This window comes from Triticum aestivum, chromosome 2A (assembly GCF_018294505.1).
Source record: "Triticum aestivum cultivar Chinese Spring chromosome 2A, IWGSC CS RefSeq v2.1, whole genome shotgun sequence".
Lineage (NCBI taxonomy): Eukaryota > Viridiplantae > Streptophyta > Magnoliopsida > Poales > Poaceae > Triticum > Triticum aestivum.
The window spans coordinates 298,247,218-298,274,351 of NC_057797.1; the positions used below are offsets into that span (position 1 = coordinate 298,247,218).

General features: G+C 44.7%; 2 long non-coding RNA genes across 2 annotated transcripts; both read left to right on the top strand.

Annotated features, from left to right (window-relative positions):
* Window positions 1-613: 613 nt before the first annotated feature.
* LOC123188566 (uncharacterized) lies at window positions 614-2,582 on the top strand. Its single transcript, XR_006494819.1, has 4 exons — window positions 614-910; window positions 1,151-1,210; window positions 1,421-1,504; window positions 2,187-2,582. It is a non-coding gene; the product is annotated as an uncharacterized lncRNA (long non-coding RNA).
* A 1,866-nt stretch (window positions 2,583-4,448) lies between these two features.
* LOC123185234 (uncharacterized) lies at window positions 4,449-4,835 on the top strand. The gene is made up of 2 exons (XR_006493239.1): window positions 4,449-4,704; window positions 4,782-4,835. It is a non-coding gene; the product is annotated as an uncharacterized lncRNA (long non-coding RNA).
* The last annotated feature ends 22,299 nt before the right edge of the window (window positions 4,836-27,134 follow it).

The following is a 27,134-nucleotide window of genomic DNA, read 5'->3' on the forward strand; positions in this document are numbered from 1 at the left end:
CCAAACCTGATCTCTCACTGCTAGGGATGAAAATGGAGTGGAAACTTTCCGTTTTTCCGGAGGAAAGATGGAAACGGAGAGGAAATGTGAAAAACGGAAACAGAAAATTGCAATACGGAAGTGAAAATGGAATTTTTATGCGGAAACGGAAACAAAAATGGAACGGTGTTTTCCGATGGAACATGCATGGAAACGAAACTTTCCGTTTCCGTGAATATGAAATTTCTGTTTTTACTATAGACCTATGGCTACTTTGTAGTCCAATCACCAAAGAGAACACAATGACACAATTAGTAGAATTGATCTGAGGCCTAGCTTCTACTACCACACATGTACTTAGCTTGACCCTATACGCAATTTCCAGTACAACTAAAATACTATGCTAAGTTGCTAACATAATGATATTATTTTGTAACCATGTTAATAACTCATTAAATTTATTTGTTTTTGTGTGTATTTCTCTATGATTCAAGGGGTTTTTTAAGTTCCGATCAATGCCCATTTCTGTTTCCGTATCCGCTTTGTATTTGCTCCGTGTCTGTTTCCGGTAGTATCTATTTCCGTATTCATTTCTGAGGTTTCTCTATTCGTTTCCGCTTCTACAAGAAATGTGAAAACAAATATGATAGCACTTAGTTCCGTTTCCGTTCCATTTTCATCCCTACTCACTCCCAAGGAGAGTGGCAGACGGTGGCGGCGGCCCAGATCTGCGTCCTCTCTCGAGCAACTCGACTGCGGCAAGTCGGTGTTGGCATCCTCGCCTCCTCCCCATCTCTGGCTCTAGGAGCAGCTCGCAGGTATACTCCCTTGAGATCCGTACTCCCTTACTCCTACCACTCATGATCCGGATCCAGCAGTAGCTCCGGTGGCGGGCTCCTAAACTCCTTCCCCTCTCAAGTTCAACAGCAAGGTACACTGCTCCCACTCCCCTCCCCCATATCTCTCCTCCAAATTTGTATATGTAATGGCCGCTAGCTACAAATCTCACCATGTTCGTGTTCTATCTAATATGCAACTCTCTAGTGTGCCTGTCAGAATTCCTGCACTAAATTTATTTCACAACCAATAATTAAAAACAGCTAGTTGTGTGTTCTGTACTAATTGCAGGAGATGGCTGGTGTACTAATTAATCTATCTCATTGTGTGCCAGCTAGAGATCCCACAATACAAGATTTTAATTTATGCTGGTTTGCCATGCTTGAGTCTTCAGGTATGCTGATTTGCCATGCTCTAGGTTAGATCTATCAATTTGGATGAAATTAGAGAAACACTACAATCAACCAGATGACCTTTTTCGTGTTCCATCATATAAGAAGCTGGAGCCCTAGAAGCATGAACCACTATATGAAATTGTAGATAGCATTATTAGTGACTCATTCTAGTTGTTGCAATAAGAAAAAACGCATTTGGTTATTTTCAGTACCTCTGGAGACGCCTCATACCTGTTAGAATATAGATGAAAAGACCGGAGTATCCTTTTTGGGAATAAAAGATTATTCAATGGGTAAGTATCTCCCTGCTGGATCTATGGGGGATTGTTCTTATTCCCCATCATTATGCATGTGATGGTACATACATGAACATAATGTATTTGTAATCTGTTGTGAATCCTACGTGACCATGGTCGAGAGTTGTTTCAGAATTCTTACTGAATTGTAAACCAACTAAATCGTGCTCATTCTACACATAAAAAGGTGTCACCAGGTGCTAATCTCGACGATGAATATGTGAAGACTAATGAGTTGTGATTCTCCTTTTTATTTATTTTGTCCGCTTGTATCTCAAACAAATGATGTGACTAATATAAAAGATAGTAGAGCTTACAAACAGTTCATCTCAGCCTTAAAAGAATTTATCATTTATCGAAACAAAACTGCAAATATTTGCACCAAGAATAGTTTTGTCATTCTCAAGTGATATTTCTGATAATAAATGATGTGACTAATCTGGAAGACAGTAGAGCTTACAAGCAGTTCATCTCGGCCTTAAAAGAAATTATCATTTGACCTGCCGGCTGTCTGTTGTGACCTCTCAGTTTCATGATTAACTGGACCAGAGATTTGTTCCTGCGAGTCAAATGCATTGTTGATGCATATTCAGTCGATTAGCTCACAAGTAAATATTTGAAGTATGAATGTATGACACTTACATGATCTTGTGCTCAAACTGACTTGTATTTGCTTCAGTGTGGTCCTTCCCAGCAAGAAGCACTACAACTGGAGGTAGAAGCTAGAGCTCTTTTTTCATGTACGTCAAGAAATCAAAAGTTGATGCAAATTTTGACAGCAATGTGTGTTCAAGAGTGATCACCTTCATACTCGGTCTTGTTGGTCATGGACTAAAAATTATCATGTTATGTTATGTGTAAACTTGATATGTATGTATATCTATGGTGTGCCTGAGATGCTCCAGTTTGGCATGCACTACGAATTTTGTGCCTAGGATGGTCCACTGACTCAAATATTTGTGCTTGGGGTGACTAGAAATGATCATGTCATGTATAACTTGATATGTATGCCTGGGATGCTCGAGTTTGACAAGTACGCAAAGAAGTTCTGCCTAGGATGTTCAAGTTGCTTCAATACTTGTGCTTGTGATGGTCCATTTTGAAATGTACTCATATTTGTGCTGAGATCGTCCAGTTTGACATTGACATGTACGCGAAATATTTGTGCATGGGATTGTCCAGCTTGACATGTACTGACCAACATATTTTCTTGCATAATTAGTGATATAATAAAAGCCAACATTTTCTACTTAAATATACATGCAGTACATCTGTGCAAAGAGGGGGCATCAGCTGTGAAGATTTTTTTTTCAGAGTACGCCAATGACGTACCATATCTCTACTCCTAATGTCTTAGTTGGTAGTCTCCGTTCCGGATTTATTTTCGTCCCACCTATCATGATTTTTTTTGTATACCTACTTCCACCTAACGCTGAGACGCATAGAACCAAAAAAAACTCCTGCCGAGTCCCCCACCCGCCCCCACGCCCTCGCACCATGAGTGAAAAACCATCCACGAAGCGAAACAAATAAAATCTACGAAAATTAACCAGCGAAAAAAAACCTACGAAAATTAACCAGCGAAAAAAAACCACAAACGAATCGCACGCAGGTTCGACGGGGCTCCCCTCGATCTGTTTCCCAGGTCAATCCTCAGGACACCCCAGCGGCGACAGCCCTTCGCCATCGCCGAGATCCGAGGGGAGCCGCCGCCACCGAGGTCCGGGAGGAGCCGCCGCTGCACCGTCTTCCTCCTCTGCCGACCTCCGAGGCGCCCTACTCGTGGGACGCCGCCGCCTCGCGGAACCCGAGGGTAGGGCAGGGCGTGATCGCGTTGCGGTCGAGGTCCAAGATCGCCGCCATCGACCTCTGAGATCGCCATCCCTCTCTATTTCTGGTTCACTGGCCTCTCTCCCTTTTCCCAATATCTCTCTTTTGTGTGTGTGCATCGCTGCCGGCATCCACTACCGGCCGCCTCCGCCGTCGATTGGTGCCCCCATGGCGCTACCGACTCCGATGAGATCTCCTATTTCCAACATATGCAGCCGCCTTGCTGTTCTGGCCCCATGTGCGGCCCCGTGGCTAACCCTAGCCACCTCTATCTCCGACGATGACGCCTCCTCTTCCTCTTGCAGTCCCGTCCTCGTCCTTGCTGGTGCTCCACACGTATATCCGATGGTGACGGCGACCGACGGGTTGTGGGCCTACCAGAGGGCACGGCAGGAGACAGCGCAAGGCCGCTCGCAGCAGGGCGCGTGGTCGATGCTCACGACAATGGTGGGCGTGAGCATGGCACAGGCAGCGGTCAGGTGCGTGCGGGTGGTAGCCGGCGAGGACATGTTGATGTTCATCCGGGGCACACGGTGAGTATTCTCTGTTTATGTGAATAGATGCATCAGCCATAAGGCTGCACCATCTCCAAGTATTTCTGGGTCAATCGCAGTGCATGATAGATACCGATCCTCCTCTTTGCAGTTAATTAAATAGATCTGTTAGCTGGTAGCTACGCAAATGATCACAAAGAGAAGACTACCGCTGGTTCGAATGCTCTCTCCTCTTTGCAGTTAATTAAATAGATCTGTTAGCTGCTTAACTGCTACAACTGATTGTATCACCGGACGGTTACTTTGGGTGAATTGGGCAGAACAAATTACGCCATGTATGTTCCATCTCATTTTGTTCAACGCTTGTGCTTTTCGTAATTGGGAGTCTCCAAGTTTTGATTTCATTTATTAGAATGATTGCTACTATCTGCTTGATGAATGGAATGTGAAGATTGTATAAAACAGTAGGATTTTCAGTTTGTATGCTCGTCCAGTAACTGAGTTTTTACAGGTTTCATGATACAATAATTATGCAAATGTGTTAGACTTTCTAATTACTTTTGCAGTGCCATTTAATTGTTAAACTTTCTAATGTAATGGGCATGCTTCTCAGATCCAAGGCATGGAGAACTCCAAGGAGTTTGCTGACAAGTTGTTCGGGATATGTCGAGGCAGAGGAACATTGAGCCGGAGATTACTGATCACATCTTGGACTAAGCTATGTTCAGTTTAAGTCAATCTAACATACTGATGAAAATTTTCCTTTGGGTGTCTCACATTAACAGGTGGAACATGAACATTGATGGGATGCTCACAGAAGATGAGGTCAAGAAGGTGGCTACGCAAATGATCAAAAAGAGAAGACTACCGCTGGTTCGTCTTCCCCCGCCCCTTCAACTATGTTCACGTCTGCACATCAATCTATTGATATTGTTTGGGATTTTTTCCAGGGCCTTTTGATCGACCACGTGATTCAAAAAGCTCTTTAGTGCAGTTTGCAACAACAAAAGTCAGAGGATTGGTCGTTTGTAAGGGTGGATATCTCAGAGGCGGCAGCCACCCAGATTGGAATTTAATTTCAATCTATTTCCCTGTCTGAAGTTTCATACTAGATGATATGTTCCTATGATGTGATCTGTTTATGGAGATGGAGAGATGTGTAGGCACTTATTAGTTTAGAATTTTGTGATAAGATGAAACTAACTATTGATCTGATATGCTCTTAGAGTTGCAAGTGGTACTATGTTCCTACCTGCGTCGACCCGAGCAGTTGCGAGAGCGAATGAAGCTGCGGTTGCACGGACAAGCTTGTGGAGGTGTCAGTATGCACGCATGTATCCCTGATTTGGAGCATGCCTCTAGCCTGGTAGGATTCTCGCTCTGCACCGACCTCAAGGGCATTCGTCTATCTGTGTCGTGCTCGGGACCATGCACTAATGCAGGTGCGGTTCTTCAGCTTTTCTTTGTCTTTTTCTTGGTATGTATATCTCTCAATCTTGTGAGCCGTGATTTTCATGTTGCCATGTATGCCATTGTGTCCTGTATAGTGATTCTTCTTATTATTTTTGAGTGGCATAATTATTCTTATTGAGGCACTGCTGCTGCCTAATTTGCTTATAGAAATAACATACTAATTAATACAGGGAGAGAGTACGATTTTTTGACACAATCTGCAGTACCCGTGAGCCTGCCCATAGGTAGATATGGATACATTTTGTAGCTTCCATTCTTGTTTTCTCTCATTGAAATTATGGATTTGGAAACTAATCATGGAGTGTCTAGATTGCCAGCTATATTACCAAGTGCACTGAAGGAAAAGCTGTTGCCACTATTGATGACCACTCTAGGTGATATAATTCATGTTTGCTTTGTTGTTTCAGTAACTTCCTGTAGCATATTGGTTCCATCTTTTTTTGCATCATGGTACATTATTATCATCTTGATATATATCATTTGGTCAATTGAAGATTTGCGTGCAGGATAGAATTCTTGGTTGATTTTAGAATTTCGTTGTTGATTAGTTGGCCAACAGACTTTTATGAAATTCAAGGCGTCATTTAGTGTACTATATGTCATATTTGCCTTATATCTATACTCACAATATTTCCGCATCATCTGAACAAATGATGCTAAATTGATATAATTATTTTGGATCAGTGTCATCTTCTCAATGTTGAACAGCCAAAATATATACATAGTGAGCAGTCCGCCGCACATGCTCATACGTCATATTTATGTACTGTTTAACACGGCAAAAATTGGTCAAACATTTAAACATTTCTACTGTTTAACACAACCAAAGTATATACATAATGATCAGTCCTTCGCTGCACACATTTAAACATTTCTACTGTTTAACACAGCCAAAGTATATACATAATGATCAGTCCTCCGTTAGATCCAGCCTCCCTCCCTTGACACCATTCTTCTTACTTATTATTATTTATTTTAAAAATATCTTTAGTTTTATTTTTTAGCTACTTCAATTCATTTGTATATGGTTAGTTCCATCGCACTACGAGGATGATCCATGGCTGGTCGCGGATGATCACCTGCGAGGACGATTCATGGCCGGTTGGGGATGGTAAGTTCCATCACACTGCGAGGAGATGATTCATGGCCGGTCGGGGATGGTCACCTGCGGTGAGCACGAGTACCTCCTCCATATCCTCCCTATACTAGCACCCTTGGCGATGAAAATGACGGCCAGGAGAATCCCTCCTTCACACCTTTTTTCCATCTCTGTCAGATTGTCCTCTCCAGCAAGGTGTCTATGCATGAATCATATTTATGATTTCTTTGCATTTTTAACAATTAATATAGATTTTTGTACCCATAACCCGAAGGCCAACCTTAATACTGGACCTCGAGAGGGGCATGTGGTCAACCATGCCGGAGGACGCAGAGGAGTTGTTTGGGAATGTTATCATCAGAGGACCCAAGAAGCAGCCCACCACGGATGCATGGACCAACCACACAAGTCCATTGTGAGTTTGATGTTTCTCATGTGTTCACTGTGGTCCAATGAATATCTGATGGGCAATGGTCTCATGACATTTCCTTTCTGAAAATTTAAATTTATAGCTTGCAATCCATCTGTGGCGAGGGTTCATGACAGACAAGCCAATAGATTTGGGGGTCCACTTCCCGGTGAAACAAATGTTCATTGCGGACAATACAAAGACGATGATTGGTACAATGAGGTGAATATATTAGAATTTTTATTCTTCTCTCTCCATGTCTATGTTTGTGCTTGATCAACTGTCCACTTAATGATTTTAGTTGTACAAAGTCCTAAGCTGGTCTCACTAGGTCGTACCCAGTGGCGGAGACAGGGGGACCAGCAGGGGCCCTGGCCCCCCCTAACACCATGATTTTGCATGTAATTTGCTATGAACAGTGGCAAAATTAGTACTAATTTGCTGCTAAAAATCTATTTTTCAACACTTTGGCCGTCCCCAACCTGTTTTAGTAGAACTTGGCCTCCCTTATAGATATTTTATGGCTCCGCTACTGATTCGTACTCGTACCACACCATGGGAAGGTTATGGGCAAGGTGGTTGAGCTTGATGCCAATGAGTTGGAGGTTATTGCTTTGGCAACGCCGAAGGCCGTTCACGCGAAGAGGAGATGTGCCTGGTGACGAGAAGTCTTAGACCACCGGTGAGTTTTGCTTCCTATCAGTTCAGCACTTGAATTATCTCTAATCATGTACTTCAGGTTCTACCATCTTCCATATTTACCATGTTTTGTCACTTAACAAAATTTACATAACTATTTTGTGTATGTATGCAAAATTCTGGTTTAGAAACGTAATGCAGAATTATGAACAAAATTATCATTCAGTATTAATAATTTACATTTATCATAAGAAATGGAAAACTCATAGGTATTTCAATCTAGAAATTACAATGCAATGTTCAGGGAAGATGGCGAGCTTCTAATTAGCGGTAACTTTATTCTGTTGAAACCGAAAGATATGGATGAGCCATGATAATGAGTGTTAGGGGGTTGGATGACACGACGTAAAAAGATATCATTTTTACTAAATAACTTCATTTTCCGCAGAAACTTCCTTGCACTAAACTTACAATATTGGCTTCTCCAGATGTACATAAGCTATTAGCTCTTACCTCTATTTAATTCCACTCATATTTACGAAAGTGCTCTTTTGATCCCGAGTTCACAATCTCCCTGATGAACAGTAAAATCCAAAAAATTAGTTAAAGAATTCAAAAAAAAATCTGGATTTAAACATCGATGAAAGTTTTAACTTCCTGCAAATTTTGGTGATGAAATAACATTGGTGGAGGTATGGACAAAAAGAAAAAAAATCGATGCTCCAAAATGTTTCCGAGAACAAATCTTTTGGAGCGTCGATTTTTTTGCCCACACCTACACGAATGTCATTTCATCAAAAGCATTTGCAAGAAGTTAAAACTTACATAATTTTTTATAAAAAATCAATTTTTTATATTTTTACCGTGTTTTCAGATTTTACTGTTCATCAAGGAGCATGTGAGCTCGGGTTCAAATACTCCACGTCTTCATATTTATTCCTATTCTCCTTTTGTCATTTTTTACATTTAAGCATATAGTGTTTTGCTGTGTCTCAAAGTTTTACCTTTTTAAAAGTGATATGTGTTTATATTTTGTGGATGTTTTTGTTGCTGGTATATATTCTCAAGTGATAATCATCATATCTTGTCAATCTCTATGTTATGAGAGCTATAAAAATATAATCGGATCTAAATTTGATAGTATGCTACCTTGGCAAATATACTACATCATGTGAAGGATGCAAGGTTGCACCTTCGAGCTCAAAATTTGATGTCTTCACATTGAAGGATCCAATCCATCAACTTTGGAGTTTGAACGTGTCACTTGTGATGGGGAGAGGAAGAGATGACTTGCATACACTGGAGAATGAGTGTGTTAGCAGCGTGGTGGCTTAGGACTGTAGAAGTTGTAGTAGCCCCTTCCCTTATAAATGTATTGTTTTGATTGGAAGCACCTTATAATTTAGCTAATATATGGATTTCATTTACATCGTCTGTCCAAGTATGCGAGGCCCATGAGACGGGCATTACTTCTCTTTTTTGTCAGTATTTTGATAGGGGACCTATGTATATGGAAGGAGTTAGTATCATGTAAATCATATCACCAATTTAAGGATCCTCATGTTTTCTTACTTTTCAACACTTATTTGTGATGTTGTTCACAAGTTTTCAATTTCATTCTGTAGAATGAAGATAATATTTTTGTTGTATTTTTTGTCCATGTAGAGGATACAAGACATCATATTAAGTAATCAATTAATGAAATAATGAATTAACTTACATATGTGTATGTTTACGCCTCACTCTTTGTCCCTCCTAGCGAGAGGGCGACAATAAGGACGGTTGTCTTCGGGTGTCCCCCAACGTGGTTGATGGGTTGGCGGTGTGAGGAAATGTGTGACTATGGAGGGAGCTCAACAATTGGGCTACAATGACAGGAAGAAAGGATGTTATGGGAAGAGAGTGGTTGATTGCAAATAAAGTGTTAGCTATGTTGCAGCGATTGTCCACACAACTGAATTTGGAGAGCCTACCGGCTGTCCGTTTGATGTCCAAACATGCCCAAATATACTAGGAAGAAATGAGCTTCGACCTTGAAGACAACTTTAGTCATTTTTAATTCATTTATATGCATTGTATTGTAGCCCGTAGCAACGCACGGGCGATCTACTAGTTTTTATAGGAGCTGTGAAGATTTGGAGGTAGGCTTATTTACTGGGTAAAAATGTTTGGATATGAAGAAAGCTGAGGTGGTAAGTGAAATAGTCCTATTTCATATCCAACTAGTAGCAGGGGTTTCTATCAATATGTATATTGAGTGGTCTGGGGTCCTCCACTTGTAAGTGCATCTAGTGCCACCCCTAGTTGGTTTTAGAGTATTGATGACAAACCTGGTTGAGGGACTAATGTGTTTGTGAGAATTGCAGGATAACACAGGTAGAAGTCCCTCATTGATTCGGTTTTCCTACCGGAGATGACCCCTAAAAATGTATGAAGACATTGAAGTCAAAGGTGGTATGTGAAGACATTCACATTGAAGACTATGCCAAGAGAAGACATCGTGTGAAGACTATGGAGCGCGAAGACTTAGTTGTTTCGTCGTTCTTTTTCTTCTTTGTTGAGTCATAGGAACCACCGTACTATTAAGTGGGGTCCAAGTGAACCAGTCAGAATGACTGAAGTGACGCTTAACCAAAATCCTATGTCTTCGAGTGAAGACAATGAGAGCAAATCTTATTTAGAGCTGGATAAGTCAGCTTTGCTTGTAGCTCAAGTAATGTTGCCGTGTGTGTTTGAAATCTGACCGTTGGAACACGTGTCAGTTCCTTAGTGACCCAGGGTCATTTTGGACAAATCAGGTCGGGTTGCCTAGTGGCTATAAATAGCCCACCCTTATACCATAAATTGGTTGGCTGCTCAGAGTTAGTGCATGGCTTTTGTCGTTTGAGAGCAACCCACCTCGAAGCCTTTGAGAGAGAAATCCTTGCGAGGACAAAGCCCTAAACACCCAGAGCCAAAGAGTGTTAGGCATCACTGAAGTCTTCCTGTCTGTGTGATCTGAAGACTTATTATACTTGAGGACTGTGAATCCTCCAGCCGGTTAGGCGTCGTGTTCTGAGCATCCAAGAGTCATTGTGGATCGCCGGTGAACGAAGTCTGTGAAGGTTTGGAAGTCTACCTTAAAGACTTACTAGAGTAATTGGGCGAGGACTGAGTGTCCTTAGCTCAAGGGGAATAAGGTGAAGAATCTCAGCCTCCCTAACCAAACGTACAGTTATCACAGCAACTGGAACTGGTCCAACAAATCATTGCCTTCAACGAGCCACCGGTTCTATCCTTCCCATCTCTTTATTTGCAGATTAGTCCTTGTGAAGTCATTGCCTGTTTGCATTATCTATTTGTCTTCACTGTGTGACTGCTTGTTCTGATTGGCTTCATACTATTTTCCATCCTGATCCATACTGCCTAGCTGCTATTAGTCTTTGTGCTTTCACTTCATTGAATACTTGACTATGGCTTGGCTAGTGTAGTCTACCTTCCGCTGCATGTTAATAGGTTCATTTCTATCGTCTGTCTTCGAAACTTCCATGTTTTGAAGACTTTCATAAAAATCGCCTATTCACCCACCCTCTAGTCGATCACTAGCACAATTGGTATCAGAGCAAGGTACTCCCTTATTCTGTGTGAATCGGTTTAACCACCTAGAGTTTTAGCTATGTCGACTGCAGGGATAATCAAAGTTTCCGCTACGTGCCCAGTCTTCGATGGAACTGAATATCCCTACTGGAAGAATAAGATGCGCATGCATCTTGAAGCCATTGATGTTGACCTCTGTTATGTCATCAAGAATGGCGTCCCCAAGGCTGGTGAAGGTGTCACCGCTGCTGATGTCAAGAAGTTCGTTCAACTGGATTCTACTGCCAAGAATATCATATGTGGTCATCTGACCAAAGGACACTATGGCCGTGTGAGTGCTCTGGAAATGTCCAAGCTAGTATGGGACTGGATCTCCAAGGTTAACGAAGGCGTCCCAACCCAGAGAGATCAAAGAATCAGTGTCCTTCACAACCTCTTCAACCGCTTCAAGAGAAACGATAATGAGAATGTTCAGCTCACGTTTGATCGACTCACCGACATCACAAATGAGCTTCAAGCTCTCGGCGCTACTGAGATTACCAAGCATGAAGTCGTCAAGACACTCCTGAGATCACTTGACAGCTCGTTTGACACCCTAGCCCTGATGATTCAAGAACGCCCTGACTTCAAGACACTCGATCCGTCTGATATACTTGAAAGGCTCAACGCGCATGAGTTTCAGCTTTCTGAGAAAAGAGACATCTACGGTCCCAACTATGGCCGAACCCGTGCCTTGAAGGCAAAAGTTGTCTCCTCATCTAAAGAAGAATCTGACAGCAGTTCTGATGATCCTGAAGACATTGGAAAGGAGCTTGCTATGCTTGTAAAGAAGTTCCAAAATTCACCAAAAAGAAAGGCTTCAGAAAGTCCTCATGATCCAGCTCAAGGAATGATGAAGCTTCTGCTCATGACTACAAGAAGAGAACATGCCACAAGTGCAAGAAACCTGGTCACTACATCTCTGAGTGTCCATAGTGGGACAATGAGAACAAGAAGAAGAAGAAGAAGAGCAAGGAATATGATTCTGACGACAAGAAGAAGAAGAAACACTCAAAGTCTTCTTCCAAGTCTTCCTCAAAGTCTTCATCACACAAGAAGAGCTCATCTGGCAAGGCTCGTGCGTTTGTTGGCAAGGAAATGGATTCAAAGGAGGAGTCTGTTTCTGAGGAGGCGGAGGTGGAGTCTGAGGAGGAGTCCGATTCTGGCGTTGCAAGTCTAGCTACATCCTACGTTGCCAAGTCCATCTTCAACACTGAAGACAATGACTTCATCACCGATGCCGATGCTAATGACAAGGACAACTCTGCTCCCACCTACTGCTTCATGGCACGCGGTGCCAAGGTAAACTCACGCACTACTCACTATCAAACATCCAGTGAAGATGACTCTGATTGTGGTTCCAAACCCAACTACAAAACACTTGCTAAAATTGCAACTAGACAACAGAAAGCTATGGAACATATTCAAAAACTGTTAGACAAAAGCGATGACCTGTTAGACGCTGAAATGACTCGATCTCAGTCCTTAATTGAAGACATAAAAAATCTTCATGTTAAGTATGAGGAACTTGAAAGTCGTCATGAAACACTCTCAACAACTCATGAAAAGCTTTCCTATGATTATCTTCAAAGGAAGCAAGATCTTGAGAAATTGAGAGCGTCTCATAAAGATCTTCAAAAGGAAAACGAGTCACTTTGCGCCAAACAGATCAGTTCCGCTCAGGAAGGATTTGAACCACCATGTCTTAAATGCATTGAGCGTGACAACGCTACTTCTGTTGCTGGATGTTCTACTGCCGCTACTGTTGCAATATCTTCAACTGTTGATGTGGTAACTAACCCCTCTGCTGAGGATGCCACTGCTATTGCTGATGAAAATGCTAGGTCGAAGACATTGCTTGAAACAGGGATGTACAAAAGTCTCAAAGGGCATCAGACACTATGTGATGTCCTCAAAAGGCAGATCCTGAACCGAAACCCTAGGAAAGAGGGTGTTGGGTTCGAAAGGAAAATGAATGTTGATGGCTCTTACTGGAAACCTGAGCAGTACCCCAAAACCACATGGGTTGCTGCAAAGGAACCTTCAGCGGATCCATCCACCCTATCTGGCTTCACTTGTGCTAATCCCATTGTTATTGATGAATCCTTTGATGCAAACTATAAACTGTTTAAGAATCAGAATGGTGAAGTGTTTGCCAGGTATATTGGTACTAACTACAGGAATGGGCCACCTATGAAGAAAGTCTGGGTGCCAAAAAAGTGTTTGGAAAATCTTCCTGTGAATGTCGTCATGACACCACAAGTGAAGAAGACAAACCCCAGACCAGATGCTTCATATGGTCCAAAGGCTTCATACAGACAGAGGACTCACCTGAGTCGCACTAACGCACCATACTCAGGCCTATGAATATGAGCGTGTTTCATCAAACCGCCATGTTCATAAGACCAAGAACTACTCCGCTTATTCTTATGAGTACTATTGTCCACCTGCAAGACTATTTGCTAGGGCTCGAAAGCCAAAGTTCTCAGATGCTGCACTTAGACTCATTGCTTCGAAGCCACCCTTGAAGATGTGGGTGGCTAAGAAAGCTTAACTCTCTTTTGCAGGGAAGGGTCTCCAGCCGAAAATCAAATGCGTCTGAAGCTATTGCTGGGGACCTTAAACATCTTGTAGGGCGCAAGATCAAATGCCCAAATGGTCTTATTATGTTTTTTGTTCCTGAGTCGCTTGCTACTCGCCCTATCAGTCCTAACCTCGATCTAAGCTTTCATAATCCACTTGCTTGTCAAATGTTTATGCTTCACAATTCTCTTCGTGAAGCCTATCCCCCTAACTACACTATAGGGTATGACACCAGCTGCTTCAGAATGGATTATTGATAGTGGATGTACTAATCACATGACTGGCAAGCGAAGTCTTCTCATGGACTCAACCTTATGTCCATCTGACAAAAGTTACATCACATTTGCTGATACTGGCAAAAGCAAGGTATTGGGTCTAGGTAGAGTTGCAATCTCAAGGGATCAGCACATGGATAAAGTGATGCTTGTTGAATCCCTTGGTTTCAACTTAATGTTTATCTCAATGCTTTGCGATTTGAATATGATTGTGATGTTTCAAAAATATCGTTGTCTTGTTCTAATGGAATCTGACAAGTCTCTAGTCTTTGAAGGGTATCGGAAAGATGATTTGTACATGGTAGATTTCTCAACAGGACCATAGCTTGCCGTATGTATTCTTGCAAAAGCTTCAGAATGTTGGCTCTGGCATCGGAGGCTAGGGCATGCTGGCATGAGGAACTTGCATACTCTTGCAAAGAAGAAGCACGGCATAGGCATCGAGGGCGTCAAGTTCAAGAAGGATCACTTATGCGGTGCCTGCGAAGCAGGAAAGATGACGAGGGCCAAGCATCCCTCGAAGATAGTCATGACAACGACTCAACCCTTCGAACTGCTACACATGGACCTCTTCGGTCCCACTCACTACTCAACTCTTACTACTACTGCTTGTCTCTATGGCTTCGTCATTGTTGATGATTATTCAAGATATACATGGGTGCATATAATCCTCTACAAGACTGAAGTGCAGGATGTCTTTAGACGCTTCGCCAATCGAGCCATGAACAACTATGGCGTCAAGATCAAGCACATCAGAAGTGACAATGGCACTGAATTCAAGAACATCGGCCTCGACACTTATCTTGATACCTTGGGCATCACTCATGAGTTCTCAGCTCCGTACACGCCGTAGCAGAATGGCATCGTGGAACGCAAGAACAGAACACTCATTGAGATGGCCCAGACGATGCTCGATGAATACAAGACTCCAAGGAAGTTCTGGCCTGAAGCCATTGATACTGCATGCCATGTCATCAACCATGTTTATCTTTACAAGCTTCTGAACAAAACATCCTATGAACTTCTCACTAGTAAGAAGCCAAATGTCAGTTACTTCAGAGTATTTGGTGTCAGGTGGTGGATCAAGGATCCACATCACACTTCAAAATTTGCACCGAAAGCACATGAAGGTTTTATGCTTGGTTACGGAAAGGATTCGCACTACTACAAAGTCTTCAACCTCTTTCACTATAAAGTGGTTGAAACTCTGGATGTGCGGTTCGATGAGACTAACGGCTCGCAAAGAGAGCACCTGCCAAATGTGCTAGATGAAGTTCCATCTAGTGAATCCATCAAGCTTATGGGAACTGGAGAAATGATATCATCTGAAGAACAGCCTGAAGAGGAACTCATCATCTCTGCACCTGATCAACCTGAAGACAATCCTTCTAACGATGACAATGATCATCAAGAGCAAAATCTTCGTCCTGTTCATCCTCGTGTTGCAAATGAAGTACAGATTGAGAAAATAATTGATAGCATCAATGCACCTGGTCCACTCACTCGTTCAAGGGCAACACAACTAGCAAATATCTGTGGGCACTTCGCATTCGTCTCAATATCTGAACCCAAGAAAGTTGATGAAGCCTTCGTGGAACCTGAATGGATTCAAGCTATGCAAGAAGAGCTTCAACAGTTTGAGCTGAATAATGTATGGGAACTGGTCAAGCGTCCTGATCCTCGTAAACACAATATCATAGGCACTAAATGGATATATCGCAACAAGCAAGATGAGCATGGACAAGTTGTCAGAAACAAGGCTCGTCTCATTGCTCAAGGATACACTCAAGTTGAAGGAATTGACTTCGATGAAACATTTGCTCCCGTGGCTAGGCTTGAAGCTATACGCATACTGCTGGCCTATGCAAATCATCATAACATTCTTCTGTATCAAATGGATTGAAGATCCAAAACATCCTGACATGGTCTACAAGCTCAACAAGGCACTGTATGGCCTCAAACAAGCCCCTCGTGCTTGGTATGACACACTCAAGGACTTCCTGAAGAGCAAAGGCTTCAAACCTGGTTCCCTAAATCCCAGGCTCTTCACGAAGACATATGATGGTGACCTATTTGTGTGCCAAATATATGTGGATGACATTATCTTCGGCTGCACTAATCAGAAATATAGTGATGAGTTTGGATACATGATGCAAGAGCAATATCAGATGTCCATGATGGGAGAGCTGAAGTTCTTCCTTGGTCTTCAAATACGATAGCAACGCAACGACATCTTCATATCTCAAGAGAAATACCTCAAGGATTGCCTGAAGAAGTTTGGAATGCAAGACTGCAAAGGTTACACGACGCCAATGCCTACTGAAAGGATCAATATGGTTGACTAGAGGGGGGGGGGTGAATAGGCAACTACCAAATTTTAGCTTTTCTTTACCAAATTAAACTTTGCATCAAAGTAGGTTGTCTAGATGTGCAACTAGGTGAACAACCTATATGATGCAATACCAACAAGCATACAAGCAAGCAAGAGAAGTAACACTACAAGGCTTGCACAAGTAAAGGTAAGAGATAACCAAGAGTGGATCCGGTGAAGACGAGGATGTGTTACCGAAGTTCCTTCCTTTTGAGGGGAAGTACGTCTCCTTTAGAGCGGTGTGGAGGCACAATGCTCCCCAAGAAGCCACTAGGGCCACCGTATTCTCCTCACGCCCTCACACAATGCGAGATGCCGTGATTCCACTATTGGTGCCCTTGAAGGCGGCGACCGAACCTTTACAAACAAGGTTGGGGCAATCTCCACAACTTAATCCGAGGCTCCCAACACAACCACGAAGCTTCACCACAATGGACTATGGCTCCGCGGTGACCTCAACCGTCTAGGGTGCTCAAACACCCAAGAGTAACAAGATCCGCTAGGGATGAGTGGGGGAATCGAAAATCCCTTGGTGGAAGTTTAGATCGGGGCCTTCTCAACCACTCCCGAGCAAATCAACAAGTTTGATTGGCTAGAGAGATAGATCGGGTGAAAATGGAGCTTGAGCAATAAATGGAGCTTGGGGAAGGAAGAGGTAGGTCAAAGAGAAGAAGGGGACTCCCTTTTATAGTGGGGGCAACAATCCAACCGTTGCCCCCACCAACCAGCCCCGCACAGGGCGGTACTACCGCTGAGAGGAGGCGGTACTACCGCCAGGACAGCGGTACTGCTGCGCCAGCCAGCGGCACTGCCGCGCTGAGGAGACTAGTAGGAAAGGACCCAACCGCGGTACTACCGCGGTGGTAGGGGCGGTACTACCGCTTCTACAACCGCGACTAGTGCCGCAAAACCCGACACGAGAAAAAGACCTCTCGAATCGAGGCGGTAGGTGCCATACTGCCCAGTGGTACTACGGCAGCGGGGTCATGGGCGGTACTACCGCTGTGGAGCGGTACTGCCGCTTGTGACCCTTCGGCCGTACTACCGCTGGTAGTGCGGTACTACCGCTGGGGCGCAAGAGAGAGAGAGAATCTCTCCAAAGATGCTGAGGACGAGGCGGAGGTGCCAGGCACCCCAGCGGTACTACTGCTGTGGAGCCACGGGCGGTACTATCGCTGTGGAGCGGTACTGCCGCTTGTGGCTCCTCAGCGGTACTACTGCTGGGTTGCGCGGTACTACCGCTTGGACCCAGACAGGACAAGGAAGAGAGGAGAGAACTCTACAATGGAATGGAAAAGCTCGGAGGGTGAGAAGCTGATGTGTACGTGATGATTCCACCCATGCAATACCCCAGCGGACCCCCTCTTGATAGTACGGTGCCCTCTACGCAACTAGTGCACCGAGAAAGAGACGAAAGAGCTACACCGTCTTGAAATACACTCCGAGGGGAAGAAAGCGTCTCGTGCGAGGGGAGAATCTATGAATTATTCAAAGCACAAGATTAGTCCGCAAACATGTTGTCATCAATCACCAAAACTACCTTGAGAGAGATATGCCGTAACAATCTCCCCCTTTTTGGTGGATTGATGACAACTAGGGATTTGCGCAAGGAAAAGAAATAAAACGAATAAAACTAAGAACTACAAAATATAGACGGGCTCCCCCAGAATGTGTGCACCTAGATATGGCAAGACACACACATTCGGATCAACACTCCCCCTATATTTTATAGTCCAACAATACTAAGCACAAGATATATGAGAGAAGAGAATAAACAGGACAAGCATGCATCTCATAATAAACTACAGTACTCTGAATAGACATAAGTAAAAAGGTAGCGATAGGGAGCATATGTCTCACACCATATGTCTAGAACTTAGGTCACACCAAACCAAACCAAATAAAGACACCGAGAGAACACATAAGAAACCACAAGACAACTCAAAGCACGGCAACAACACAAATCCCTACACTCTCTCCCCCTTTGGCAGCGAGACACCAAAAAGGGCAAAGAGTGACGCTACGACTCCAGGTGATGGGAAGAAGAAGATCTCGAACATCACATCTCTGCATCTTCATCTTGGGTCGAAAACTGCTCGGCATCGGAGTCGGTCCAAGGGCAGTGCTGATGAATCCACTCCTCCTCTTAAGTGATTTGTCCCTCAGAACCACTGGCAACTGTCGCTCCCAACTGACGCATGAGCTCCTTGTGGCGCATCCTGGCATGCTTCTCCGCCACATGAGTCATGTACTGACCATGAGACTCCATGCAGAAAAGCTTCTTCAACTTGTTTTTAAGCTTCTTCGCCCATGAGGGTTCAGCACTAGAGGGGCCAATATCCTCCTCGTGATCATCAGTGGCTGCCCCACCCTTGGTATCCATGGCAGCAGCAGTAGCAGACGGATCTCCCATGGCACCAGCAGCAGACGGACCCCCTGTGGCAGCAACAGCATACGGGGTGGACCAATTGTCCTTCTTCCTCAGGCGCTTGATCTCATGAGAAACCAAGTCTCCAGTTTCTAGCAACACTCTGGGATAAGTCTGTGCCCAGGCCCTTTCAATGAGCCTCATGATGAAAGGGCCATATATAGGGCACTTGCGCTCAGACACGGCAGAGAGAAGTTCAGACCACATGACATGAGAAATATCCATGCTCTGTCCAGTGCTTGCTTCCTTCTCATGCTGACAGAAAAGGAGCATGTCCACGAGGTAAGAGTGGACCATATCCAGATTCCCGATCCGAGGGAAGAGAGTCTCACGGAAGATGCGATGAAGAATGTCCAGATATGGAGACAGCTCATAGGTCTTCTTCTCAGTTACCAGGTGAACTTTCAAAGTGCAGTAGGGCCAAAGGGCTTGCTTGTGGGTGGACGTAGCATTGCGGTGAGGGCGGAAACCGACAGGAGTCTCAAGCCCGGTATCCACCACATCAAGTAACTCCATGAAAGCCTTCCATTTGACGGAAAGCATCTTGCCATTGGTCATCCATGTCAGAGTCCTGTCGCCATTCGTCCCAAGATGGACAGTGGCATAGAATTGAGCCACCAAATCCGCATCAAAATCCTTGTTGAATTGCATGATCCTGAGAATGTTCAGCTGAGTGCACATCTGAAGGGCTTCGCCAAAATACTCCGGGTCCTTCTCCATAGCATCAGTGTCAATGGAGCAAACATCAACAAACAGATTCTTCTTGGCCTTGATCACATCAAAGTAGATGGAAAACTGAAAACGGTTCCAGAACGGGCGGTTGACCAAAGTGGGTTCTTGGTCCACCGCATAGGGGTTGCGGCGACGCTTCTCCGAAAACTCCTTGTTGGTCATCTCAGTCACAGTCTTCCCTTTTGGCTTGTTGGCGTATCGCTTCGATTGCTGAGGAGGTGGAGGAACACTTGCAGATGCACTTGCTGGAGGCGGTTGGGTGCTCGAGGGACCACCGGCTGGCTCTGAGGTGCGGTAGCATTTTGATGAAGCACGCCCGGGGTTGATACGGTGACCTTGCTGCTCGGACTGGTCATCACCTGGAACCAAACACAAGAACACGCAAAACAACCAGAAAGAACGAGCATAAGCCAACAAACACAACAAAAAGATCAAGGTAAGGCAGGAATATGATGGAATCTGGCATGCAGTGGTAGTACCGTGGCATGCCCGCTGTAGTACCGCCCCAAGGAGAGCGGTAGTACCGCTCGAGGTCAAGCGGTAGTACCACTACTGCTCGAGGTGGAGAAACAGCAGTTTCCTACAGCACGAGACGGAGAAACAGCGGTTTCCTACTATCGTGGTCAGATCCGGCACTACCGGCCTGCCAAATTCAAAAATATTCCTACCAAACTCTAATCGAGATAGTCTAGTTGCCTTCTCCAACCAACTCAAGCCTAGATTTAGCCAAAAATCTAGAGATGCAACCACCATTGACCCTAAGAAACAAGATCTGAAAACGAGACAAAAGGAAAGAAGGAACGGGGGCAATACCGGCATCCATGGCAAGAGAACGGGGTGGGGATCGACTCCAGCAAAGGAAATGGAGAGGGACGCCCCGGAGACGGTGATCCGCCGGAGCCCTCCCGCGGCGAGTGGAGGCTGGGGAGAGGAAGAGGAAAGAGGAAAGAGGGGGCGAAGTGAATGGGTAAGGGGAGAAGAAACCTCCCCCTGCCCCTGACTTATCCCCCTGGTCCCGTCCCTCAGCGGTAGTACCGTGCTAGGGGGCGGTAGTACCGCTCATGAGCGGTAGTACCGTGCTAGGGGGTGGTAGTACCGCTCATGAGCGGTAGTATTGCGCACCACCAGCGGTAGTACCGCCCAGCACGCCATGGCAACCAAACCAACACGGCTTTTGCTCGAAGGAACGACAAAAACGGCAAGAAAAAGAGCATGCCAGCAAGACGAACAAGACACACCTCTTCAAAAGAGGGCGGTGGCCAAGGCCACCTATGTTTGAGTCAAAAGGTATGGCGCCGCGAAGATTTTAACCTTGGGCCCATGACCAAAACTCGTCTTTGAAGCACAAGTACCATCAACAATGGCTAAAGTGAAAGACTTGATCAATTTATGCATAATGAGGGGAGGGAGAGTTCATTGAGAGAACAACACTCCCCCTATGTCCATGCCTACACCTAAACTAGACAACAAAATGAGCATGGTGGGGTGTGCAAGGGTTCAAGCCACATTGCTCGAATCAATGATATTTAGCTCATGCCTTAACTCGCGAAATCTTGCTTCATCCAAGGGCTTTGTGAAAATATCTGCAAGGTTGTCATGAGTATTGACATAGTTGAGCTCGATCTCTCCTCGTCTAATGTGATCCCGGATGAAGTGATACCGAATCTCAATATGCTTCGTCTTGAAGTGTTGCACCGGGTTGAGAGAGATCTGGATGGCACTTTCATTGTCACACCAAAGAGGCACTTTGTCACAAGTGACACCGTAATCCTTTAAAGTTTGCCTCATCCATAGGAGTTGAGCACAACAACTGCCGGCGGCAACATACTCCGCCTCAGTGGACGAGAGAGACACACAACTTTGCTTTTTGGAAGACCAACTTACCAAAGAGCAACCAAGGAATTGGCACCCTCCAGAAGTGGACTTCCTATCCACTTTGTCTCCCACCCAATCGGAATCCGAGTACCCTACAAGCTTGAAGTTTGATCCTCTTGGGTACCACAAGCCAAAGTTTGGGGTATGAGCCAAATATCAAAAGATTCGCTTGACCGCCACATAGTGACTCTCCTTAGGTGCGGCTTGAAACCGTGCACAAATTCCCACACTCAACATGATGTCCGATCTAGATGCACAAAGGTAAAGCAAGGATCCAATCATGGAACGATATACCTTTTGATCCACCACTTTACCATTGGGATCTAAGTCAAGTTGGCACTTGGTGGGCATTGGAGTGTAAGCCGGCTTGACGTCACCCAGCTTGAATCTCTTGAGCATGTCTTGAGTGTATTTGGATTGATTGATGAAGGTTCCTTCTCTTCTTTTCTTCACTTCAAACCCTAGAAAGAACTTCAACTCTCCCATGGAGGACATCTTGAACTTTGAGGTCATGAGAGCGGCAAATTCCTCATTGAAAGCTTTGTTAGGAGAACCAAAGATAATATCATCAACATATAATTGGCACACAAACAACTCCCCTTTGACCTTCTTAGTAAAAAGAGTGGGGTCGATTAGCCCAACTTCAAAACCACGGTCTTGTAACAACTCGGTAAGGTGGTCATACCACGCACGTGGGGCTTGTTTAAGGCCATAGAGTGCCTTATCGAGTTGATACACATGGTCAAGAAAGTAGGGATCCTCGAACCCGGGGGGTTGCTTGACGTAAACCAATTCATTAATAGGACCATTAAGAAAAGCACTCTTCACATCCATTTGTTGTAACTTAAAGTTATGATGAGAAGCATATGCAATCAACATGCGAATGGATTCAAGACGAGCAACGGGAGCAAAGGTTTCACCGTAGTCGATACCCTCGACTTGGGAGTAGCCTTGTGCTACCAAACGAGCCTTGTTGCGAATGATAATCCCATGGGCATCTTGCTTGTTCTTGAATATCCACTTGGTTCCTATGACATTGTGATTCCCGGTTGGTCTTGGCACTAATCTCCACACTTTGTTGCGCTCGAAGTTGTTGAGTTCTTCATGCATGGCGTTGAGCCAATCCGGATCTTCTAGCGCTTCATAGACCTTGTGGGGTTCCACACAAGAGACAAACGCGTGATGCTCACAATAATTTGCTAATTGTCTACGAGTGCTTACCCCCTTTCTTAAGCTTCCAAGCACATTCGTCATGATATGATCCTTGGTGGAGAGCTTGGAAGCAACCTTGGCGGCACGACACTCTAATTCCTCCTCGGAGGTGAGACGAGGAGTGGTCACTTGATCATCTTGAGCGTCGTCTTGGGCTTGTTCTTGTTCTTGAACTTGCTCGGAGGAGAGAACTTGACCTTGGGCATCACTTGGAGTGTCAACACCGTCTTGAGCGTGATCTTGCCCTTGGTCATGTTCTTGAGGATGAGGGCCTTCATGTTGTTCTTCGGAAGCGTGTGGGCCTTGGGTTGGTGATGGCTCCATTTGAGTGGAGCATTGTCCTTCTCCTTTGGCCACAAGGGGTTCCTCAATGGGTAGGATAAAGCCAACACCCATTCTTCTTATGGCTTGGGGAGGAATTTCATCACCTACATCACAAGTGCCACTTTGCTCCACTTGGGAGCCGTTATTCTCATCAAACTCCACGTTACACGTCTCCTCAATAAGTCCCGTGGATTTATTGAGGACACAGTAAGCATGAGAGTTTGTAGCATAGCCAACAAATATGCCTTCATAAGCTCTAGCCTCAAATTTAGACAACCGAACACCTTTCTTGAGAATGAAACACTTACACTCGAATACCCGGAAGTACTTGAGGTTGGGCTTGTTACCGGTGAGTATCTCGTATGGAGTCTTGTTCAAGCCCTTGCGGAAGTAGAGCCGATTGGATGCATGACACGCGGTGTTGATGGCTTCGGCCCAAAAGTTGTACAGAGACTTGAACTCCGCCATCATGGTCCTTGCCGGATCCATCAACGTCCGGTTCTTCCTCTCCACAACACCGTTTTGTTGAGGGGTGTAGGGTGCGGAATATTGATGCTTGATTCCCTCATCACTAAGAAATTCATCCAAGGTGTAGTTCTTGAACTTGGTGCCATTGTCACTTCTTATTGTCAAGATCTTTGCATTGTGTTGACGTTGAGCTTCATTTGCAAAGTCAATGACGGTTTGTTGGGTCTCGCTCTTCCTCTTGAAGAAATACACCCACGTGTACCTTGAGTAGTCGTCCACAATCACCAAGCAATACTTCCTACCTCCAAGACTATCGAAGGATGGAGGCCCAAAGAGATCCATGTGAAGGAGCTCCAAGGGCTTCTTTGAATAAATGATAGTCGTGGGAGGGTGAGCCTTCTCATGTAGCTTTCCTTCGATACAGGCACTGCAAGCACGATCTTTAGCAAAACTAACATTCGTTAGTCCATGGACATGGTCCCCCTTGAGGAGACTTTGCAAAGATCTCATATTGACATGGGCTAAACGGCGATGCCAAAGCCATCCCACATCAACTTTAGCCATTAGGCATGTCGCGGTCTTAGTGGGTCGCTCCGAAAAGTTAATCACATATAGACCGTTCTCGACATGCCCAACAAAAGCTACTTTAAGAGTCTTGCTCCACAAGAGGGCCACGGTATCGATATCAAAGAAAGTGGCAAAGCCCATGATTGCAAGTTGATGAAGGGAAAGTAAATTGTATGCAAGGGACTCAACAAGCATGACCTTCTCGACCGTGAGATCATGAGAGATGACCACCTTGCCAAGTCCCAATACCTTAGAAGATGAGGTGTCACCCCACTCGACATTGGTGGGCATAGATGGAACTTTGTGCACGTCCACCACCAAGTCCTTGCTTCCGGTCATATGATTTGTAGCTCCGCTATCGAGCAACCATGATCCACCACCGGAAGCAAACACCTACAAGAGATCAATGTTTGGTTTTAGGTACCCATTTTGTGATGGGTCCTTTGATGTTAGTAACAAGGGTCTTTGGAACCCAAATAGACCATTCAATGTACTCATGAAGAGAACCAACAAATTTGGCATAAACATGCCCATCACTAGCACGACATAACACATAAGAAGGATTAAAATCGCCGGCTTTGTTGGGAGGAGTGACATTGCCCTTCTTGACATTGTTCTTCTTCTTCTCCTCAGAGGCACTCTCTCCCTCCCACACAAAGGTTTGCATGAGAGGAGGAGGTCGTTTGGTCTTGTCATTCTTCTTCTTGTTCTTGGAGTCGGGCACATACCCAACCCCTTCCTTGGCCACAACTCCCGTTTGGTTGATCAAGAGATCGTTGAGGTTCTTCTTGGCTTGTATGCAAGTTGCAAGACCTCTCTCAAGTTGCCCCTTTAGCTTAGCGTTCTCCTCAACGAGATGCACATGCTCACAACACGGGTTAGTAGCATTTGCATTATCAATTAACATCATGCAAGGGAAAGTGGCTTTTTCCTTGGTTAGCTCTACTTGAAGTTGATCATGAGACTCTTTGAGGCTAGCATGAGTACCCTTCAAGACCTTGTGAGCCTTGTCAAGTAGATCAAACTCCTCTTTGAGTCTAGCAAGATCAACCTCAAGTTCGGCCTTCTCGGAGTTTAGCACATGAGAAACTATGAGGACATGATCATAATCTTTCTTTAACTTAGCATGATCAACGTTGTGTGACTCCTCAAGAGACAAACGAAGACCACGCTCTTCCTCAAGAGCATTGGAAAGATCCGAAATCTCATCTGCATAGTCATGACTATGCCCTTCCATCTTAGTGATGGTGTCTTCGTGAGCCTCGATCATGTCATTGGCTTCACCAAGTTGTTCCAAGAGAGCAACAAAGTGCTTCTTGGATTTTCCCTTGAGTTTGCCCATAAAGGCCTAAAACTCGTTAGCCTCCACATTAGCTCCCTCAAGTTCATTAATGCTATCCGTCGGAGAAGGATGATTAATGATGGTAGTTTTGATGTTGGAGGTTACCTTGTTGGTGGCTTTAGCCATGAGGCACTTGGCGGTGATGCTCTCATTGGGTGAGTCAAAGAGAGACACCCATGAAGTCATTGCAATGGCAACGAAGGCCATGGCAACCGACTCATCATCTCCATCATCGTCATCATCCTCATTGTACTCTTCTTGTACAACCAATGCCTTGGGAGGAGTCTTCTTGGTGAAGTTGTTCTTGTTGGGGAACGACTTGGCCTTGTCCTTTCGGATGAGCTTGCCACCATTGTCTTCCCTCTTCTCATACGGGCATTCCGCAACAAAATGACTCACGTTGCCGCAATTGTAGCAAGTCCTTACACGTTGCTTGCCCCTCGTGCCACTCGAGTTGTTTTTGCTAAAGTTTGGCCTCGAGTTTTTCTTACTCCAAAATTGCCTTGAAGCAAGTGCCATGTATTCATGATAAGCATACTTCGTATCTTTGGGGTTGCTCTCCTCTTCTTCCTCTTCTTATTCTTCAATGGTGAGCTTGGCCTTCAATGCAAGGTTAGGCTTCTTTGCCCGTTGAGAACGGAGCACCGCATTGTCGGCGGTCTTGTCCAAAATGTTCATGGCCACAAACTCATCCAACACTTCGCTAGAGGTCAAAGTGTGGAAGTCCGGTCTTTGACGAATGACGGAGGACATGGCCTTGTGATAGGGCATCATTGCCTTGAGGAATTTGCGCTTGATCCAATTGTCATCCGTGTCCTTGCTCCCGTGTTCTCGTAGTGAGACCGCGAGTTTGGTTACTCTCCGATAAAGCTCACGAGGTTCTTCATCTTCTTTCATTGCAAACTCATCGGCCTCATCTTGTACCACTTCATAGTTGGAGCGTTGAATGCTTGCGCTTCCCTAGTAGAGAGAGACGACACAATGCCAAGCATCTTTGGCCAAGGCGAAGGGACGAAGATGAGGTAGGTCTTCGGGTGGAATTGCATCTTGAATGATGAAGGGAGCACTCTCATTGAATTGATTGTCCGCGGCTTCTCGAGGAGTGAAGTTGCTTGGATCATGTGGATAGTAACCTTCTTCAATGATTCTCCAAAGGTTAGTGTTCACATGATTTAAATGATGTTTAAAGCGATAGACCCAAGAATCAAAATCCTCATTTTTCACAATCTTAGGGGAGGATCGGCATGATTCAAATGAGTGGAAGGAACCGGTCCACCATAACCAAGTGGTGGTTCCACATGGGCAAAGATGTCGGTGCCATTCTTACCACTAGAAGAAGGAGCCTTTTCACTACTAGCTTCCGCCTTGTCGGGGATAGCATCCGTCACCTTGTTGGCGGGATCACCCACTTTCAACGGTGCGGTGGATCGTTTAAGCCCCTCAAGAAATTTAGTAAACATGCTTTCAACTTCGGTCGTCATGGAGGTTTTCAATGTCTCCAAGGCCACATTGAACTCCTCACGTGAGACCGAGATTCCCCCATCATCCGTAGACGAGATAGGATTCACACCGGAGTGTTCCTCCACACCGTCTACGGTATCAACCATACTCTTTGGACGGTAAAGTCCTTAATAAAGAGACGAGGCTCTGATACCAATTGAAAGGATCGCTATGGTTTACTAGAGGGGGGGTGAATAGGCAACTACCAATTTTTAGCTTTTCTTTACCAAATTAAACTTTGCATCAAAGTAGGTTGTCTAGATGTGCAACTAGGTGAACAACCTATATGATGCAATACCAACAAGCATACAAGCAAGCAAGAGAAGTAACACTACAAGGCTTGCACAAGTAAAGGTAAGAGATAACCAAGAGTGGATCCGGTGAAGACGAG